At 41.0% G+C, this 16,535-nt stretch overlaps 1 long non-coding RNA gene across 1 annotated transcript in view; it reads left to right on the top strand.

Annotated features, from left to right (window-relative positions):
- Nucleotides 1-16,188, top strand: part of LOC143287426 (uncharacterized) — an 18,501-nt gene extending 2,313 nt beyond the window's left edge. Inside the window, exons 2-4 of the long non-coding RNA XR_013055956.1 lie at nucleotides 9,924-10,002; nucleotides 14,394-14,547; nucleotides 16,057-16,188. This is a non-coding gene — a long non-coding RNA (uncharacterized LOC143287426). The remainder of the gene's footprint in view (nucleotides 1-9,923; nucleotides 10,003-14,393; nucleotides 14,548-16,056) is intronic.
- The last annotated feature ends 347 nt before the right edge of the window (nucleotides 16,189-16,535 follow it).

The following is a 16,535-nucleotide window of genomic DNA, read 5'->3' as shown; positions in this document are numbered from 1 at the left end:
GAGGGAGACTCAGAGAGAGAGAGAGAGAGAGAGAGAGAGAGAGAGAGAGAGAGAGAATAAAACAATATCAACTAACAAATAGCTAACCTCATATTACATGGAACATGTGATAGAGAACAGCAGGTCAGTAAGGAAGACAAAGTAACATGCATTGCATCATCTAATCAACACACACACACACACACACACACACACACACACACATATATATATATATATATATATATATAAGGACTGTGCGCTTATCGGTACACATACATCAATACATCGAATTGACAATGGAGCAACTGGCAACTACTTCATGAATGTATAACTATATTTAATGGAAAGAAATGAAAGAACCGCAGAAGCAAACAGAAGTAACATGCATTACAAACGAATGAAATATTATGAAATGATACTTCAATTCGCATACATAAAATTCAGGGGTACAATATAATATGATGAGGTTGGAAACTGGGGGGACGTGGGCAACCGTACACACCAAGAGTCAATCGGTATGAACAAAGTGGACATTACACTGTCATAAGGTGGGAAAGGTAATGTTTTGTAAAGGTAGCAGGGCAGCGGTGTTATCTAACTGTTGCTGGGAGTGAGTTCCACAGAGTGGCGCCTGAGTAAACCAAACTGGATTTGAACAAATCAGTTCTTGGGGATTGGGATATGGACGTTTGGGGGATTCCTTGATGAATTTACAGAGAATTTGTTTATCAGTGTTGGTGGTGCATTTCCTGTCATAATCTTGTGCATTGTTGTTCCTTTGTTGTACTCTAATCTACGGACTAGAGGGAGAATATTCGCTTGTTTATAGTCCAATAGGAAAGTCTTTTTTAGGAGTACCAGCTTGAGCCCCCGTTTATGAAGATTTAGTAATGGCTTCATGGTATTTGCACTGGCGAGAGAGAGAGAGAGAGACAGAGACAGAGACAGACATGGATTCACATACACAAGCACTCTTCTTCACCTCTGACACTCATGAGAGCACATGGTATCCGATAGGCTTTCGTCATGGTCGTCAAGGAGTGCGAAGAGGGCGTCACACTTCTCAGTGCAGGTGGCCACGGTCAGTGTGGGGTCTGCTGCCACCAGCTGCTGCACTTCTTTGTGGATCACCTCCCCTGCACACAGCACGGCCACGTCACGTCACATTTCACGGCAATGAATACGTCACCTCAGTCATGTGAATACGTCGTGTCAGTCATGTGAACACGTCGCCTCAGTCATGTGAATACGTCGTGTCAGTCATGTGAACACGTCGTGTCAGTAATGTAAACACGTCGCCTCAGTCATGTGAATACGTCACGTCAGTCATGTGAATACATCACGTCAGTCATGGCATTTGACAACATCACGTCATTCAGTCTTTAGGATGAGACGATAAACCGACGTTCCGTTTACAGCGCACGTAAAAAAATACCACGCCAACATAATGGTTCTCCCTGAGAAGAATCTGTAGAAAAAATATAGTTTGATAGTAAAACAAATAAACTTGCAGACATGAGAAAATAAAAAAAAGGAATATAAATGGGCGGCGCTGCACTGCTGAGATCCGCTCTCCACGGGGAGAGCAACCCGAATTTCACACAGAGAAACTGTTGCGACAAAAAGTTATACAATACAATACAATACAATACAATACAATAATTATGTATACAATACAATACAATGGTATGAAATAAATACAAAATAATATATACAATACAATGAATACAATACAATACAATGGCATGCCATAGGTACAATATGATATATACAATGAATACAATGAATACAATAAATACAATACAATACAATACAGTCGTGACATCTGAACACATCACATCAGTCACGTCTGCAGCACAGCCCAGACTGACAGGTATTCTTAGCGCCTCGTAAACTTCGCCTTGCTGTTGACTGAGGACGAGATTGTAGACGAGGGAAACATTCTTGATGCTCAGCAAACTTAGAACTACTGTAGACATAAGACATTTCTTGATGCTAAGCAAACTCAACGCTACTGTAAACTGAGGAAAATTCTTGATGCTGAGCTAACTTAGGCCTGTTACAAACGAAGGACAATTCTTAACACTAAGCAAACTTTGTGCTGCCGTAGACTAAGGAAAATTATTGATGCAAAGCAAATTTGGCGCTGTTGTGGACCGAGGAAAATTCTCTACACTGAACAAATGGAGTGCTGCTAAGATCAGTCGTACAACCCAGCCCAACACATGCATACATTGCACAGCACTGAACTCACGAAGGTGTTCTGCCGTGGCAGCGAGGCAGACAAGAGCGGTGAGGACAATCAGCTGTTTCATCATGGTTCCTGTGACACGTCGTCCGGTCTGAAGGGAACACATCAACATCATATGTACATCACTATGGAGATTCGTTTTCTTTGGGTGTGTACTATTCATAGACAGGTTTTTCGAAACTGGGAACAGTGTGTTGAGGACACACAGCCACTTTGGATCGGTTCTCTGTCCGTTTATCTGTTGCTGTGTTGTTGTTGTTGTTGTTGTTGTTGTTGTTGTTGTTGTTGTTGTTGATGTTGTTGTTGTTGTTGATGTTGTTGTTGTTGTTGTTGTTGTTGTTGTTTATGTGTATGGGAACAATTCATGAAGAACTGATATTCTGATGAACTCCCTCCCTCTCTGTCTGTGTGTATGTCTGTGTGTATGTCTGTGTGTCTGTGGAACAGCTTCAGATCTGAAGAATCTAAATGAATCAAGAATTACATTTTGACCAACCAGGATTTAAGTACATCCAGTCACAATTCGCCAGTCGTTTTGTCACGACAATCAATCGAAACTCAAAACAAAAACACCGACCTCTCAAATCCATTCACACCTTTTGCCTGATTCCTATCCAGACGCTTGGCGTGGTAAAAAGTCACAGCATATCACACGAATTGTCAGCAGAAACTGTGAAGGCAGTCTTCATGGAAGCAAACCAAATGACAGCCTGTGTGTTTTTCAGGTGGAAATAAGATAACACGGTTGCATTGTTACAAAGAGATGAATATCAAATAATGTACTGAGATAGTATAGTCATTTTCTTATACTTGGTGAGGAATGTTTATGGCATCGTTTCGTCCTGAAATATTTCGATATTATTATATGTGAGCCATCATCCATCGCAGATATTTTAAGATAATCTCATGATATTTTCACCCACTTGTAACAGCCTATCAGAATTACAATCATTACATTCTGAAAGTATAAAGAGGAAAAGATTATAAAGCTATGATCAATATGATTGTAGTAATAGATCATCATCACCATTATCACCATCATCTTCGCAGGTAAATTGGTAGCGTCAATCCAAACATACCTTCTTTGTAGGAGCACTTCTAATGGAAAGACCTGATGCATGGTGAAACATCACACAGACAGGTTTTATTGGGGAGCAAACAGGTGTCTTGCATAAGCTTGTTACATGTTCTGGTTTCACCGGGTGGCTGGAAGCACGGCTTTCGTGCTCTATCATGTCTGGGACAGGTCTGCTGCCTTCTTTCTGACCTGCTGGAGGGCGGGGTCCGTCGTCTCCAGACTTCGGTACCAAGACAGTGCTGACCTGCAGATAAACCTGTGCGCGCTGTCGCACACTGTCCTGTCAAAATACAGACCCTTTTTGGGCTTGGCAATAAATATTTGTGGTAATCGTTTGTTGGGTTACTCTATGGAAATCCGTATGATGTTGGCGAAAAGGTGTGTGTGTGTGTGTGTGTGTGTGTGTGTGTGTGTGTGTGTGTGTGTGTGTGTGTGTGTGTGTGTGTGTGTGTGTGTGTGTGTGCGTGCGCGCGCGCTCGCGCGCGCGGGCACGTGTACACACACACACACACACACACACACACATATATATATATATATATATATATATGTGTGTGTGTGTGTGTGTGTACAAAACACATAAATACATATAGTGAGACAGAGAGAAAGACAGAGACATGCAGGCAGAGTCGGATATATAGATGGAGATAGACGAATAAGTGTTTAGGTGCATAAATACTTACATGGTAACATGATTGTTCAACACCTTGTGGCACTGTCATTCCAGACCCTGGTTTGCTGTGCTGATTGTGCCTGAGATATTTGTCCAGAGAACCGTCCCTGGAGATAGCACTTCCCACCTATTTGAAGCAGTTGACATTTTCATCTCTGTGTTGTCCATGGTGATATGTGGTTGCGGTGCACTGGAGTTGGGTGCGGGTTGGAAAATAATTCAATCTTCACCAGGCTGATCGTGAAACCAAACTGACGGCCTGGAAAACCTTTGTGAGCATGATCTGCAGGTCATTGGGCTCGTGGATCATCAGCGCACAGTCATCTGCAAAGAGTGCTTTTTTGCAGTGTTTTTGTTTTGGCAGTCAGTCTGTTTAGGTCGTGAATGGAGCCATGGTAGTGGTAATGTATGAACACGCTCTCTCTCTCTCTCTCTCTCTCTCTCTCTGTGTGTGTGTGTGTGTGTGTGTGTGTGTGTGTGTGTGGAAGGGCGTTGTCCACGTCTGATGCAGGCACGCTCATGGCTGACAAGGCCAATGCGGGAAAAGCAGAGTCGGCCGCAGCGGTTGCAAGGGAAAGTCTGGTCTGGGTTCGCGGCTGCAGCGTCGTGGTTCTTCCTCCTTCTGCGTTTGTCCTCAAGGCTGGCCCTGCGGTTGTTTTCGAAGGAGGAGACAGCTTGGTGGATGGTGCGTCGCCAGGTCTCTCGATCAGCGGCTACTGCGGACCACTGGCGATGGTCAATGTGACAGGCACCGAGAGCTTTCTTCAAGGAGTCTTTGTATCTCTTCTTGGGTGCTCCTCTGTCACGGTGGCCAGTGGACAGTTCGCCATACAGCGCGATCTTGGGCAGGCGGTGGTCCTCCATCCTGGACACGTGCCCTGCCCAACATAGCTGGGTCTTTAGCAGCACTGCCTCGATGCTGATAGTCTTTGCCTGCTCCAGGACCTCGACATTTGTGATGTAGTCACTCCAGTGGATGCTGAGGATGGTGCGAAGGCAGCGCTGGTGAAAGCGATCAAGCAGTCGTATGTGGTGCCGGTAGGTGACCCAGGTTTCGGAGCCATACAACAGGGTGGGCAGTACACGCTGATCTTTGTGTCTTTCTTCAGGTGTTTGTTGTTCCACACTCTCTTGTACAGCCTGCCGAATGTGCTGTTTGCCTTTGCAAGTCTGTTGTCGATCTCCTTGTCGATCTTGGCGTCAGACGAGATGGTGCAGCCTAGGTAGCTCTCTCTCTCTCTCTCTCTCTCTCTCTCTCTCTCTCTCTCTGTGTGTGTGTGTGTGTGTGTGTGTGTGTGTGTGTGTTGTATGTATGCATATATGCATATATAGATATATAATATATATATATATATATATTTATATTGACAGAGAGACAGACAAACATACAGATACACACGCACGCACACACACACACACACACACACGCGCGCGCGCGCGCGCACTCTCTCACACACACACACATTTATTTCAAAACATTCTTACCTCTCACGATTTTGAAAAAAAAACCTTGGGAATTAGAGTGTAGATGTAATGTATTCAAATTTTACAGATATGTCAATCCCAAAAGTAAAGGCTGTGAAGTCAGGTGACCATTCAGGCAATGTCTGGTGGAATGGTGAATGTGAAAAGGCAGTTCATTACAAGAGAGAAACATTTAAGAACTACCTCGCGGACAGTGAGCCCCCAAACCGCAAAGAAATGAAGAAAGCAAACACTCAGAGTACTATGACAGTAGCCCAAGCTAAAAAAGATCATTGGTCATCATTTTCTTCACAAGAAATTTCAGATCATAAGACTTTAATAAAGTTTGGACAAAAATGAAAGAAATGAAAAATGGAATAAAGTTACCAAGTTGCCCAATATCAAATGACATACAAAACAAGTTTCTATCATATCAGGAAAAGGCAGAAATCTTTGTTGAAATGTTTGCGAAAAATAGCAAATACGAAGGCTTATCACCTGCGTGTAAAACACATAGAGACAGAGAAGAAAATAATAGTGCTTTATACAGTGATCCCATTCCGCAAAATGACTTGCGGTTTAATTCTCCTATTACATCTGAGGAGTTTCAAACCGCTATAGCTTCCCTTAGCAATGAAACAAAAGTTCAGTTGGCATCGATGCACTATCTAATGAGATGCTCAAACACGTTCCAAAAAATGCATCGTTTTCCTACGCAAAATATATCAGAAATGTTGGATATCTGGAACTGTACCGCAGATATGGATAACGTCAATAGTTGTACCAGTTTTAAAAGCAGGAAAACTTAAACGTAATAAAAATAACTGTATGCCTGTTGCTTTGACCTCGCATGTCAGTAAATTAATGGAAAAAATAGTCCTGTTGAGAATACAATTTACTGTGAGAAATACAATACCATTCCAGTGAACCAGGCTGGCTTTAGAAAAGGAAGATCAACGGTTAAACACCTAGTAAAGATTACAACTCAAATAAAACGTCAGTTTGCCCGCAGAAAAAGGGTCCTAGCAACGTTTTTTGACGTAAAAAAAGCCTACGATCAGGTTTGGCACAAACGTCTGTTATACAAACTGAAATCACTTGGAATATCTCTATGGGTATAAGAAAAAGATTTTTATCTAATAGAATTATTCAAGCAAGGGTGGGAACACATTATTCTTTGCCACATAAACTTGACATGGGAATTCCACACGGCTCAGTTATAGCCCCTATTCTCTTTAACATTCTTATTCAGGATCTCCCAAAGGCATTGTCAAATCGTGTAGTTTCAGTGCAGTATGCTGATGATATAGGTATGTGGATGGGTGTCAATCTAAAAAAAAAGTCAACCCCACAAAGAGCACAGAATTACATACGTCGTTTGCATCAATCTGATTTTGATAACCTTGTAACTATATGTTTAAAAATGGTCTAGCTTTGTCGACTGAAAAAACATGTATGATGTTGTTTGATTCATCTAGCATACCCATTTTTAAATCATTTGGTGACGTCATTGATTATAAACAGGTGGTGAAATTTTTAGATATTTATCTTACCTAAAAGCTGACATGGAACATTCACTTTGATTGCATCTTAACAAAGGCAAGAAAAATGATCAATTTTATGAAAATTATCAGCCGCTTACCCTGCGGAATGGATACAAAAACAATGATTCATCTTTCCATGGCTCTTGTAAGATCTAAGATAGCCTATGCACAAGAAATATTTTTTCAGTGCACCTAAATATCTATTACAAAAGATTCAAAGTGTAGACTGTAAGGCTATCAAAATTGTCCTCGGAGTGCTCTCTTAATGCACCCAACCAGGAAACATACAAAAACAGCCGGAATTCTTCCCTTAAATAAGTATCGTGAGTTAGCAACAGCAAAATTCGCGGTGAGATACACTTCAATCACAAAAACTTTCATTGCTGATGAACTGACAGTAAGATCTGACATTGATTTTCCTAAAAGAGCTAAAGTCGTTTCATCACAAGAAACAGTTGCAATTTATTTTTCAAATTTGTTAAAAGAATCTGATGTTAACATGAAAGAGTTAGCTGCAAAACCACATCATACTCCTGTTCCTTTCTGGGAAATGTTGAAAGCAGATTTTGATATCAGTTATTCTGAAACAAAAAAGGAAGAAACATCAATATCACGACAAGTACTGCCAGAATTCATATAGCAGAAAAATATCAGAATCATCTCCATATATTTACAGATGGATCTGTTCTTGATGACAAAAATACTGGTGCGGCTTTCTATATTTCTGCCTTTAAAGTTGAAAAATCTTATTTAATTTGAAAACATCTTTCCATATTCACGGCTGAGCTAATTGCTATTATACAAGCTCTGAACTACTTAGTGAGCCATCAAATAGTTTTCTAGAAAATAGCATTCTTTGTTGATTCCAAATCTGTACTTTATGCTCTAGAATTATTTAGCCTTGAAAGAAGACTTGACTTAGTTATTGAGTCAAATCATTGGTGCATTGTTTGAGGATTAAAGGAACTGAGGTCAATTTTTGTTGGGTGTCTTCTCATGTGGGCATTCATGGCAATGAAACTGCTGATAAAGCAGCTAAAAAAGGAGCAAAAGATTCAGAAAAATCGACAAAAATACATGTCAGTCTTTCCGTAAAAGAGGCATACACTTTGTTAGAAAAATCAGCATGGGGTTGATTTCATAACCGACGGAAGGAAACGTTTTTGAAACAAAAAGGGACACTATTCCCCGAGAATATCATTAAAGAAAAGATACCGAATCCATCAGCTTGCTATACAAGATTAATAACCTCTACTTTCTTCCATATAAAACTTGATGTGCTGAAAACAAAGTATACTAAAAATGTTACATGCATCTGTGGTACGCAGTTCAGCTTGCATCATTTTTTTTTTCACTGTCAGCAGTTAAGTACCTTCTTGCCCAAGTATTTCAAAGAGAATAACTATTCTGCAGATGATTTTCGGAAAGTTATGGTCGAACTTTCACAGGCATCAGTTCATAGCCCTATTTCTACATTCCTTTAATGTACTTCAGGATCGTGTTAATGGTTTCTGATTATTACTGTCATTATTGAATCGTTACTGTTAAATGTAATTGCATGTTAGTTACGCATTTTTTGGAAGTTTTCTGCCTTTTCCGTTTTCCTCTTCGCTCTCCCACCCCCATCCCTCTTTTTTTAATCGTCTGATATAACTGATAATGAAAAGACACTAAAGTAAAGAAATGAAGAACGAACACACACACACACACACACACACACACACACACACACACACACACACACACACACACATGTATATATATATATATATATATATATATATACATACGCATGTACACACAAACACACACATACACAAATATATATATATATATGTACGCACGCATGCACACCTTTTCGCCAACATCATACGGATTTCCATAGAGTAACCCAACAAACGATTACCACAAATATTTATTGCCAAGCCCAAAAAGGGTCTGTATTTTGACAGGACAGTGTGCGACAGCGCGCACAGGTTTATCTGCAGGTCAGCACTGTCTTGGTACCGAAGTCTGGAGACGACAGACCCCGCCCTCCAGCAGGTCAGAAAGAAGGCAGCAGACCTGTCCCAGACATGATAGAGCACGAAAGCCGTGCTTCCAGCCACCCGGTGAAACCAGAACGTATGACAAGCTTATGCAAGACACCTGTTTGGTCCCCAATAAAACCTGCCTGTGTGATGTTTCACCATGCATCAGGTCTTTCCATTAGAAGTGCTCCTACAAAGAAGGTATGTTTGGATTGACATTGTCAGCTATTCCAGTAATTCTTTTTAGTACGATGATGGTGACAGTGATGATGACGACGACGATGATGATTATGGTGATGATACTGGTCACTAGATACGCAAGACAGACCGCTGCTCCAGGATTAGATGGACAGTATAGAACAGACTAGAATACTTCATTGTCGTGAAATCGTAGGGTTTATTAGACACCGGATAACACGAACAAAAGTGTAGTTTAAAACTTTGTTTCTACAAAGATTGTATCTCACACAATGATCGAAAACACGAATTTTATCATCTGAACTCTTACAGGAAATACAGCATTTGTTCATTCGGTGTGTCGTTTACCATCCGTGTTCGAAAGCTCGAATTGTGGACCTAAGTCACGATTAGTAACCCAGTCAGTGCTTGCTTGTGCTTTATATTTGCAGTGTTTGTTTGTGGTTTATTTTTTAGATAGGGATCAGAATTATAGCTTGTCAAATCAAAATCGGGTTCACTTGAACTGTTTTGTTTTGTTTCCAGCATTCTGTATATATTAATTTATTGAACATTGCAGGGACCGTTTTCACAATTCGCCGTTCACAAACACCGACAAGCTGAAATCCGCTGTTCAAATCGAAGGGTATACTGAAAGCCATTTCTCTACGTGAAAAACAATTCCATAATTATTGATGTAAATGTGTTGATGTGTTGTCTACAGATACAGGCACGTCCCACAGCAACCATGATCAGACTGATTGTCCTCACCGCTCTGTTCTGCTTCGCTGCCGCCAGCTTTCGTGAGTTCAGTGTTACACTGTATGTGACCTAAACTAAATAAATCACATTTGCGCGCTTCCGTAAACCATGAATGTATGCACGCCAAGGGCGTGCACATACAATATACGGTCAGAGAGAGAGAGAGAGAGAGAAATTCTGAATACTAGCATGCACACAAGTAGACATATGATGTTCGTCCTTCGGATTCGAAGATGACCATGGCTTCAAATATCAGATGGAAGATCGGTGGCTGTGGGTCCGGAGGTGACATGAAGCCAGTCCGGGCCCTAATGTATCGCCCACATGTGGGCCACAAGTGAATGGGTGCTATCGTGGCAGTGGATGCTGCTCTGTCCTTGCTCACAGCCCTTTTTACTTGTGCCTCGGTGATGCGCCTGGCTTCAGCTGCACGGGCTCCTGTGTCAAGCTGGACGGTCCAGAGCAAGCGTCTGCCACCTGTTGATGTCGACGCCCAGGTCGACAGACAGGACGCTTTGAGGCAGTCTTGTAGTGTTTCTTCTGCCCTCCAGCTGCGCGCATGCCCTGGCACAGTTCTCCGTACAACAGCTGCTTAGGCAGTCGACTGTCTGGCATTCTGATCACATGCCCCACCCACTTGGCTTGGGCTTTCTGCAGGAGGGTGTAGACGCTGCAGAGGTCAGCTTGTTCCAGGACTTCCGTGTCGAGGAATTTGTCCTGCCACCTGATGTGGAGGAGTCCGCGGAGACAAGTACACACACACACACACACACACACACACACACACGCATATATATATATATATATATATATATATATATATATATATATATATATATATATATATACTTATATTCACGCACACACGTAAGTATGCATACACAGAGATGCACTCGCACAAATGCACGTGTGCGCACTCGCACACACAGAGGGACATAGACAGGTAGGTGGGAGAGGGGGAGAGAGTGAAAACATATACAGAGATAGAACATGAGAAATGCAGAGAAACATTGATAAAGAAGGAGAAAGAGCGAAAGAGCAAGGTGAGCCCTGTGAGTTGGTGAGCGACACACCACACTGACCCAAGGGTATTATCAGACTGCCCTGGAATGACCACTGGGGATGTAGCCAGATGCAGTCAAAGGATCCTAAAACATACTGGGGCTTGTTAAACAGAAATAAGAAAAAGAATGAAATACAATTGCCTAATGTTATAATGAGGTGAATAATGCTACTATAGAGAAAAAAAGAGATACAATTGCCTAATATTATAATGATGTGAATAATGCTACTATAGAGAAAAAAAGGAGATACAATTGCCTAATGTTATAATGATGTGAATAATGCTACTATAGAGAAAAATAATGAGATACAATTGCCTAATGTTATAATGATGTGAATAATGCTACTATAGAAAAAGGTGTGCTGGAAAATCCTCTTCTGAATGATTTTATATCCAAAGCTGAGGTGGTGAAATGTATTAAAAGGTTAGAAAGCAATAAGGCAAGTGGATTAGATAACAATTTAAACGAATTTCTCAAAGCCTCTGATGATAAATTGGTAAATATATTTATTAAATTGTTCAATCTTGTGTTGTTGATTGGCAAGGTTCCGTCTGACTGGACTGTAGGGAGGATAAGACCGATCTTTAAAGATAAAGGCTCATCTGATTACCCAAATAACTATCGTGGTATTACAATGTTATCTGGTTTTGGTAAACTATTTACAAGTATTTTGAATGAGCGTCTGAAACTATATATTGAGAATTCTAATATACTGGGACATGAACAAGCTGGATTTCGAAGTGGTTTTTCAACATTAGACCATCTGTTTACTTTGTTTGGTATTATTGATATTTTGTTATATAAGAAAAAGATATTATATTGTGCGTTTTTAGATTATGGGAAAGCTTTTGATAAGGTTAACAGTACATTTCTGTGGCAAAAATTATTAAGTTGTGGTATAAATGGTAAAATACTCCAAATAATTATAAACATGTATGATGACGCTTAATCATGTGTTATGGTTAATGACGAAATATTCGATTTTTTCAGTTCAAATGTGGGGGTGAGGCAAGGAGAAAATCTCTCCCCGATAATGTTTGCATTATTCTTAAACGATATGAAATCTCACCTACAAGATGAATTAGATGGATTAGCAACTATTGTCCGTATGAGGTTAAGAAAATGTGTATGAGTGAGCAGGTTTCTAATGTTTTCTTAAATCTATTTGTCCTGCTTTACACAGACGACACTGTGATTTTTTCAGAGACGGCCACAGGTTTGCAAAATGGTCTTACTGAAATGAGACATTATTGTGAGAAGTGGAAGTTAACTCTGAATGCTAAAAAGTGTAAAGTAATAAATTTTCTATAGGGGCAAAGTGAGAACATTTCCTGATTTTCATATCAACGAGGACAAAATTGAGGTTGTGAGTGAGTTTCAGCACTTGGGACTGAAACTTAATTACAATAATAGAATGCATGTTGCCCAGTGAGACCTGTACGACCGTGCCTCGAGAGCAGCGTTTGTACTTCTGAGGAAGATTAATCAATTAAAGCTCCCTGTTGATCTAATTATCGACTTGTTTGATAAAACAGTTCTTCCTGTACTCACATATGGTTGTGAAATTTGGGGTTTTGATATTTCGGGCATTATGGAAAAAATGCAATTGAAATTCTACAAATTAGTTCTGAAACTTAGACAGTCCACCCCACCTTACATGGTATTTGGTGAAACTGGTATGCTCCCTATGTCTGTATCTGTAGAAACTAGAATGCTTTTATTTTGGTTTAAGCTTTTACTAACCTAGGTATTTCAAAACTGTCTTCGATTGTTTACAAATGTCTCTTCAATTCATACATCACAAACATACACCGGAACCAATACCTTAAATGTCTTCACACTATTTTGAATGAAATTGGATTGAGTAGGTTCTGGTTAAACCAGCACAGTCTTGAAGTACATCCCACTTGATTCAAACAGAAGGTTGAACGTTGTTTAAAAGATCAGATTTTGCAAGATTGGTATAGACATATAAATAATGATACTATGTATATCAATTATAGGATGTTTAAGCCAAATTTTGGTCAAGATGCTTACTTTACTGTTTTACCAAATAACTGTGTTATCCAGTTAGTTAAGTTTAGAACAACCAATAATGCTTTGCCTCTTAATAGTCAGCGCTTCAACAATTTACCAATAAACGAAAGAATCTGTGATAAATGTTCCACAAACGACATTACTGATGAATTTCTTTGTATGTCCTTTCTTTGAATGTGACAGACAGAAGTATCTACCTAGATATCATAGAAACCGAACCAGCTCCCTTAAATTCCACTTATTGTTTTCCGGAAAAAAACAAAAGAATATTGTTAAAACTAAAAGCACTTGTTTTGTTTTGTTTTTTGTAGTTCCTTTCGGTAAAGTTACGTCTGTTGTTAATGGATGAGGATGAATTATCTATTACTGCATATTATCTGTGCCTATAGGTCTTTCGTTTTTTTTCTCTTTGTTCTTTTGACATCACTCTTATTGTTTGTATGGTATATCTAAAATATGTATGTATATAACGTTTCGATGCCCCCAGGGGCCACAAGAAATACACTTTTTGCCTTGCCTTGCCTTGCCTTGTATTTAACTTGTCAGAACCGCTCCCTTCACCAACCTCCACCCCCAGTTGGATTTAACCCATCCTGTCAGCCACGCCCCCTCCCCCTCCCCGTAACAGACATGTGGGTCACTCTAGGCCAGCTTGAACTGATGCTCAGGGGCGAAATTGGCCCAGTTAGAATCACTGCAGGTGATCAATGTAAAACATCCCACTGTTTGTTCCGTTGAGCTGTCACGGAGAAATGCTGTCCGTGCCGCATATCATGGCCACGCTTCCCGGTCATTAGTTGGTTTTCTCCTCCCCCCCATCCCCCCTACCCCCACCCTGATGACTGATTAAACGAGACTTACCTGGAAGTTGGGGTTTAATCGGAGTTCTACCCTATGTAATGGGAGGGCGAGCCAAAAGAATTGCAGAACTGCCGGCAAGAAGCAGCTCAACTGATCTCAGTGTTCGCGTTCAGGGCAACTAATTGATCCCCAGGTGGAAAGGACCATAAAGGCTGGCCCAGATAGACCCACATTTTTAAATAGCTTGATCAAGCTCATGGAAACGGGTAATTCCTGATTGGTGGGTGGGAGTGGAGGGTTGATCTTGATAAGTCACAAATGACCCTGGGAATTAATTCGAGTCTAGCCCAGAATGATCCGGGGGTAAACCTCCACAGGGGGGTAGTTTGAGGCTGTTACACCAGACCGTGTAAACAGGGCATACATTATATGGACGTGGATCATACATGTTGCAAAACTTGCAAGTAACTACAGACTGTTTTACAACAGACTTCTAAGCTAGCACTTGTTTCTCTCTTTCATTGACACAGAAACTTTGATTCGCACGGAGGTGCATCAGCTGTTGAGCGATAACCCCACGATGTCTGTACAAGAATGCACTGACAAGTGTGACGCCCTGTTCCAAATGGTTCTGGATCAGGACGAAACTGAGTCGGATACCCTGTGCGCTCACGAGTGTACCCAGTAAGTGAATGACAGGGTGGTGTGTGTGTGTGTGTGTGTGTGTGTGTGTGTGTGTGTGTGTGTGTGTGTGCGCGCGCGTGCGCGTTGTCGGTGCAAAGTCACTCATACTTTTACTTTTCAAAGACCGTAACACTGTTGACTATTTTGACGGGAGTGATCCCATTCATAAAGAAACAAAAAATAACAATAGTCATCCCAGACTGACAGGCAGTCGGCCCGCCTGGACAGTGGAACTGACCATTATTATTGTTTGTACTGACTAAGCGCGTTGGGTTACGCTGCTGGTCAGGCATCTGCTTGGCAGATGTGGTGTAGCGTATATGGTTTGTCCGAACGCAGTGACGCCTCCTTGAGCAACTGAAACTGAAACTGAAACTGTACTGCTTGGTTAGCTGAATTGTTTTGATTGTTTTATCTTCCACCTGGTAAGTTGAAATGACCATTGCTATTGTTTGTTTTACAGCGTGGTCAGTTGATCTGACCATTGTCATTGCTTGTCCAATCTCAATGTGCCCACTGTTCAACGCAGCCTGCCCTTTTACTTTACATCACTTTACAGTGTGTCCTCTTACTTTACATCACTTTACAGTGTGTCCTCTTACTTTACATCACTTCACAGTCTGACCTCTTACTTTACATCACTTTACAGTCTGTCCTCTTACTTTACATCACTTTACAGTGTGTCCTCTTACTTTACATCACTTTACAGTGTGTCCTCTTACTTTACATCACTTCACAGTCTGTCCTCTTACTTTACATCACTTCACAGTCTGACCTCTTACTTTACATCACTTTACAGTCCGCCCTCTTACTTTACATCACTTCACAGTCTGACCTGTTACTTTACATCACTTCACAGTCCGCCCTCTTACTTTACATCACTTCACAGTCCGCCCTCTTACTTTACATCACTTCACAGTCTGACCTCTTACTTTACATCACTTCACAGTCTGACCTCTTACTTTACATCACTTCACAGTCTGACCTGTTACTTTACATCACTTTACAGTCCGCCCTCTTACTTTACATCACTTCACAGTCTGCCCTCTTACTTTACATCACTTCACAGTGTGCCCTCTTACTTTACATCACTTCACAGTGTGCCCTCTTACTTTACATCACTTCACAGTCTGCCCTCTTACTTTACATCACTTCACAGTCTGCCCTCTTACTTTACATCACTTCACAGTGTGTCCTCCTACTTTACATCACTTCACAGTCTGACCTCTTACTTTACATCACTTCACAGTGTGTCCTCTTACTTTACATCACTTCACAGTGTGTCCTCTTACTTTACATCACTTCACAGTCTGCCCTCTTACTTTACATCACTTCACAGTCTGACCTCTTACTTTACATCACTTCACAGTGTGTCCTCTTACTTTACATCACTTCACAGTGTGTCCTCTTACTTTACATCACTTCACAGTCTGCCCTCTTACTTTACATCACTTCACAGTCTGACCTCCTACTTTACATCACTTCACAGTCTGCCCTCCTACTTTACAGCGCTTTGAGGCCCACCCACATCCCTCACCACTCAGGATCCCACCATCACCACACCAAGCCCCCCACCACCATCCTCCCTTGAACAGCCCTGGAAAGACGTGAGCTTTTGTGCTGTCCCTACAGCAAAGAGAGTGTTGTGAGAGAAACAACAACAGGGCTTTCTGATTGTAGTAGTTCACTTTCTGCAGATACAAACAGCTAAAGTGTCATTCTGTTTATACCAAGGTCATTTGGGAACTCTTTAAGTTGTTGCGAAGTAAATAAATAAAAGTTTGAAATCATACACGCCTGCTGAAAATGTTTGGAATGCACCCGCGTACGAATGTGTGAATGTGCAATCGCTCAACACATGTGCACACGCTCATACATGCGCAGTGCACACATAACATAGTTTGGCACGCACAATTGACCATGTATGTATGTATGTATGCATGTATATATATATATATATATATATATATATATATGTGTGTGTGTGT

This window comes from Babylonia areolata, chromosome 11, assembly GCF_041734735.1.
Source record: "Babylonia areolata isolate BAREFJ2019XMU chromosome 11, ASM4173473v1, whole genome shotgun sequence".
Lineage (NCBI taxonomy): Eukaryota > Metazoa > Mollusca > Gastropoda > Neogastropoda > Buccinidae > Babylonia > Babylonia areolata.
This window is presented reverse-complemented; position numbering and strand designations above follow the sequence as displayed.